Raw genomic sequence first — 6039 nt, forward strand, 5'->3', positions numbered from 1 at the left:
ATGAGTCGGTTCCGACTCGATGGCACCTGACAACAACAATTTCCTCAAGCCTTCTAAAGGGCAGTTGTAAGGCGGGATGGCCATGTGGAGAAACAGAGATGGCCTGTTAGTCCACTTGGGTGCAGCGTTGGTACACAGGTTTTGAATGTCGCCAGGCAAGTGCCAGACGTCAGGTAAGAGGTGTCAGGCAGGAGATGTCAGGCTTGAGAGGTGGCCCTTCTGAGGGGAGATGGGAATCAGGGAAAGTGTCTGGGATGGAATGGCAGAAGAGGGAGCAGGTGTGCACCCTTTTCCCGGAGTCCCTCCTGAGGGGCGCTGCCATGCCCTGAGGTTGCCTCACTGACACCTCCCACCGGCAAAGGCCATGTTATCCGGGTACTGCTAAGCGGGCAGCCTTGGGGTGGCGCAGTAGGCTCCGCACAGGACTGACAGTTCGATTCCCCAGCAACCCCTCGGACACCTCAGAGGGTCGCCTGGAGCTGACTGGGCGGCACCTACAAGCCCCACACCCTCAGGGGTGGCTGTGTGGAGTCCGGACCCACAGGGCCGGAGGTTCAAACTCGGCAAATCTCCCTAGACACCACACAGCAGGGGCTGAGTGGGACCCAAGTCGGCACCGAGGTCCTGGTGGTGCAGCGGGCCGGGTCAGGCTGCTCAGAAACCGCAGGGTCTGCGGTTCGCACTCGGCTGCCGGGGCGCAGGCGAGGCGGCTCTGCGTGGCGAAGGTGCGGGACCCCAAGTGCCCCCACGCTCTCGCCCGGTCTGGTCTCCTTGAAGACAACTCTCGGCGCTCGCCACGCCTTTCCTCCGCGTCTTTCCGCTTCCCTGCCCCCCCCCCCCAGCCTGACTAGCCCTGGGGGCGCCTAAATCTCTAAGAGATGAGGGTGCCATCACCACCGCCTTCTGGGCAGAATCCACACACGGATTTGCCTTGAGAAAAAGCCAACTTCCCAGGAAACGTTCCATTCCCCAGTTCAGGTCTCTCGTATACATGTCTCCTGGCCTGACCCGGGCCGCCCAGTGTTGGGGGGCCGCGCGGACCCCGTCTCCTCGACTGCCCTTCGCCACACTTCCGCTCAGCAGCCAGCAGACCCCAGGAGCAGGCCTTTTAACAAGGGTTTCGGTTCCACATGGAGGCCCTGCCGGCCTCCACGGCTTTCCTCACAAGAAATGCTCAGAGACCGGGATGAGGAGCAGCCCAGAGGGAAAAGGGAAAGCCTGCTTCACTTTTTGCCTCAGAAACCACTAACTTTTCCACCAAGATTGCCAGAAACCTGACGCCCAGCCAGAAGCCCTAAGGGCGGGAAGAAAGGCTCCCGCCCCCATTTCCGCTCGGCTGGGCCAGCAAACGTGACAAGACGGAGACTGGCCCAAAGCCCGCGGCACCCACAAGTGCGCAGGCGCACTCCAGGCCCCGCCTCCTCGCGATCCCGCCAAGGAAAAAAGCGCGCGCGCGCCAGGAGCCAACGTTTGTTGGCCCCGCCCGGATTTCCGTCTCAATGACCACGTCCGTCCTTTGATTCCTGCGCCGGCCTCGCCCCCGCGCGGGAACCGCCCGACGTCCTTAATTTCCGGGGCTGGCGCGCGTTTCCGGTTATGAGAGCGTAGGAGATGATACGGTGACACCTCCTCCCTCATTCCCTGCGGCCCAGGCTCTGGCTCGTGGTGCGGCAGCGCCATCTGGTGCCTATTCCCCGCCGCCCGCGGAGAAGGGCGTTTGCTCTGTTCTCAGAACTTTCCAGAGAAAGCATAACCCCGGCCATTTTCCCTCCTGCCTGCAAGAAGAAGGCAAGGAACTGGAGTCTCCCCCGTGCCGAGTTCCCAATCGGGAGGGATTGGCCGCGACCCCTGAGGCGGAAGTGATTTTTATGGAGGGGGATGCTTAGTGGCGCAGTACTTAAGAGCCGTGCTCCCAACAGAACGGTTGGCGGTTCAAACCCGTTACCCACCATTCCTCGGAGAAAAAAGACCTGAGGATGTGCTCCCATAAAGATTGACAGTCTCGGAAACCCTGTTTGGCTGCTAACCCAAAGTTTGGCGGTTCAAACCTACCGCTGGCTCCTTGGGAGAACGATGAGGCATCTGCCACCATGAAGATGTGATGTTAGGTGCCCTCCAGCTGGTGGGTGCAGATTCACGTAGACGTGTATAGGGAGGCTGCGGGGCTCGAACTGACTACTTAGAGGTCAGCAGCCCTTCACCTCCAGCCTATCCACAAGGGGCCATGCATCTGTCCTAGTGCTTGGTCGCGGATGGAGCGCGGGAAGGCACCCTTCTGTCGCTCCTCTGTTGCTGCTGCCGCCTTGTCTCTGGCTGGCCCCAGGCATCCCGCCGGCTCCTGGTTCTGTCCTGGCCCAACGCGGCCTCTGCCTCCTAACGCTTGTGTCCTTTGGCCTTTACAGTCCATTTTAGGGGGCTGGGGAGACATCCCACAGACACTCAGGCCCAATAGACATGTGTTTGCATCACGTGTTTCTTGTAGGTAACCAGAAGGGGCAGCAGGGGTGGGGGTTCTCAAAAACTGGCAAGATTAACATAAATTCTCACGTAATAAGGAACTGTAGCTTGAAAACCTAGATTTTCCTGGGATCTTACTAGAGTAGAGCAGTATGTTCTTCTAGGGGATGGGGATGGAATCAAGGAAAGAACAAACGTTCTCCCGTCAGTTCGGACTCAGGGCGACTGTGTGTGCATGAACAACAGGGTATAAAATGCTTCCTGGAAAATGGGTTGAAAGGAATATGGAATTTTTCCAGGAACTTTTTGAAGCCCTCTCTGGTTAGCTAGTTGCAAACTAAACCTCCTGCCACCAAGTCTAGTCCAACTGACAGTGGCTGGGAAGGGTTTCCTAGGCTGTTATCATTACAGGGTTGCAGGGTCAGCCGCGACTACGAACAAGTAACTAGCTGAATGGCACTCAACAACAACAACAACAGCTTTACAGATCTCCAGATTTCTCAGGAAGAGCAGCCAGTGTGTTTTTAACAGGCTACCCAAGACCCACGGCCATGGAATCAGTTCTGACTCACAGCCACTCCGAGGAGCCGCTGATGAGTTTGAACCCCGGATCTTGTGGTTCAAATTGACCTTGTGGTCCAGCGCATTAAGCACACCAGGACTCCAAAACCACTTACAAAGCACTTAATCACTGTGGCACCAAGGCCCCTACTAGTATAGCTAGTACAGGGGTTTCTTGTTTTATTTTTTCATTGTTTTATTGAAATGACATAATACACATAAATGTGTGTGTGTTGTATGTTGTTGTTGTTGAGTGCTGTCACTTGTTTCTGACTCACAGCTACTCTGTATAGGGTTTCCGAGGAGCTGCTGAAGAGTTTGAACCATCAGCCTTGCAGTTAAAACCACCCTTGCAGTCGAGTGTTTATCCTCTAGCGCCACACCTGAATAGATAAAAAGAGAGCTAATGAAACAAACTCTTAGAATTTGTGGGCTTTTTGAAGCCATTCAGGATAATTGGCAATTTAGAAAATAGCCTTAGACAGCTTTTGGAAACATTAGATTGGCACCAAGTTTTTAGGCTAGATCAGTAATTATTTTAATTATTCCTCAAGTATGAAATTCTTCCTGACTAGAAGTTGTTGCTTAGTTATGTCCCGACCCTTTTCCCATGGCAACGCCAATAAGATTGGGAATAAGATTGTTTCGAAGTTCTTTCATCTTTGGAACATTTTTGACTCTCTCTTTGAAATGTGATCCTGGTTTGCAAATTGCGTAGTGAAGAAACTTCAGTATGTTCTTGTTATTGGTTTACTGTGATTTCTGCTGTAACACAGGAAGTACTGAATAAACATCAACTATCATCATGGCAACCAAAGGCCGCATAGTCCTCAGCTTGATTGGGACGCACAGTGATCCTATAGGACAGAGCAGAGCTGCCCCACAACTTCCCAAGGCTGTGGATCTTTATGGGAGCAGACTGCCGCATCTTTCCCCCCATGAAGCAACTGCTGGGTTAGAAATGCCAGCCTTCTAGTTAGCAGCTGGACACTCAGGCACTGTTCCGCAGAGCAAAGGGCCTGGGCTACTTTTAGTTGGAGGCTAGACCTGCAGAACTGGATGGCTCCAATTGTTTGCATAAACTGTCCATGAAGTTCTGGTAAAAAAATAAAGTGGCCCAGTTAGATGTAAATCTCTTAATTCTGAAATTAATGTTTTCAAGGTTAGTTTTTCCTGCGAACTTCAGTGACCTGGTTAAATTCTTATGAGGTTCTAGTACTGCTTCCGAAATTGCTGGGCATCCTACACAGCGGTTTGTATTCCAGGCCCACCGAAGCCCACAGCCATGTTCTTCTAAGGGATGGGGATGGAATCATGGAAAGAACAAATGCTCTCCCGTCAGTTCAGACTCAGGGCGACTGTGTGTGCATGAACAACAGGGTATAAAATGCGGCCCGGTCTCAAACCATCCTCACAAGAACTGTCAGGTTTGAGTCCATTGCTGCTGCCATTGGGTCAATCCATCTGGTTGTGGGTCTTCTTCTTTTTTGCTGACCCTCCACTTAACCAAGCATGATGTCCTTCTCCAGGAACTGGTCCCTCCTGATGTGCCAAGTCTGAGAGATGAAGTCTGGCCATCTTGGCTTCTAAGGAGCATTCTGGCTGTCCTTCTTCCAACACAGATTTGTTAGTTCTTCTGGCAGTCCAACTCAAATGCATCAATTCTTCAGTCTTCATTGTCCACATTTCACATGCATGAGGCGCCTGAAAATACCATGGTTTGGGTCAGGCACACCTTAGTCCTCAGAGTGACATCTTTGCTTTTAAACACCTTAAGGAGTCTTTTGTAGCAGATTTGTCCAGTATAAGATGTTGTTTGATTTTTTGACTAATACTTTCATGTTCATTATTGTGGATCCAAATAAAATTAAACCCTTGATGACTTCTATCTTTTCTCCATTTATATGGATGTTGTTTATTGGTCCAGTGGTGAGAATCTTTGTTGTCTTTATATTGAGGTGTGGCCCATACCAAAGGCTGTGGTCTTTGATCTTCACCAGTAGGTATTCAAGTTCTCTTCACTTTCAGCAAGCAAGGTTATATTGTCTGCATGTCGTAGGTTGCTAATGAGTCTTCCTCCAATCCTGATGCCACATTTTTCTGCATATCACTCAGCTTCTCAGATTGTTTGCTCAGCATACAGACGGAAAAGTATGACACTCCAATACAATCCTAGCACACACCTTCGCTGATTTTAAACCATTGAGTGTCCCCTTGTTCTGTCCCAATGCCTGCCTCTTGACCTATGTGCCAGATTGTGACATAGAGACACGAAGTGAGAGCACACTATTGGAAAATGGTTCCAGTAGACTTGCTCAACACAGGGTTGCCACAAACCTTCCATTTCTGAACAAACACAATAGCTTCAAAGCCCAAGCAAGCCAAGAGCAATAAAACGAGGTATGTCGGGACTCACCAACTTTTCTCTAAAGCGTGATCTCAGCTTCACTTGGCCATGACTTAAATATACAACAACACTTGCAAAATCTAGAGCCTTTGGAAGCCGTCAGAGAAGGAAAGTGAACAGTAAAAGTGGCAAGACTGTACCCTGTCAAAGGCAGAAAACCTGTGTTATTGTCAAGTTCTGTTGAGTCATTCTGACTCATATTGACCCTAAATAGGGTTCTCGAGGAATGGTTGATAGGTTTGAACCACCAACCTTTTGGTTAGAAGTTCAGTGCTTATCCTACAGCATTACACCAGAACTTGTGAGCCCCAGAAAGATAAGCACCCCATTGAGTTCCATCTCCCAGGTTTCATTGTTCCAGGGTACTCCAAAAAGTTCTGTTACTGTTTTATTCCATCCCCCGTGTAAACTTTTGGAAGCTTCCTCATATATTGCTGGATCAGAATGCGTTAACCCAGCTGTGTAAGCATACTCACCAGGTTTATGTCTTTGTCTCAAGAAAAAATAACAAAACAGCAAAAGACCAAATATTTTAAGAATTCATAATAACAACAACAGCAAAACCTAATGGGAATGGTGGTTATGTGCCGTGGAGTCGGTTCCGACTCATAGTG

Source organism: Chrysochloris asiatica, unplaced genomic scaffold (assembly GCF_000296735.1).
Source record: "Chrysochloris asiatica unplaced genomic scaffold, ChrAsi1.0 scaffold00272, whole genome shotgun sequence".
Classification (NCBI taxonomy): Eukaryota; Metazoa; Chordata; class Mammalia; order Afrosoricida; family Chrysochloridae; genus Chrysochloris; species Chrysochloris asiatica.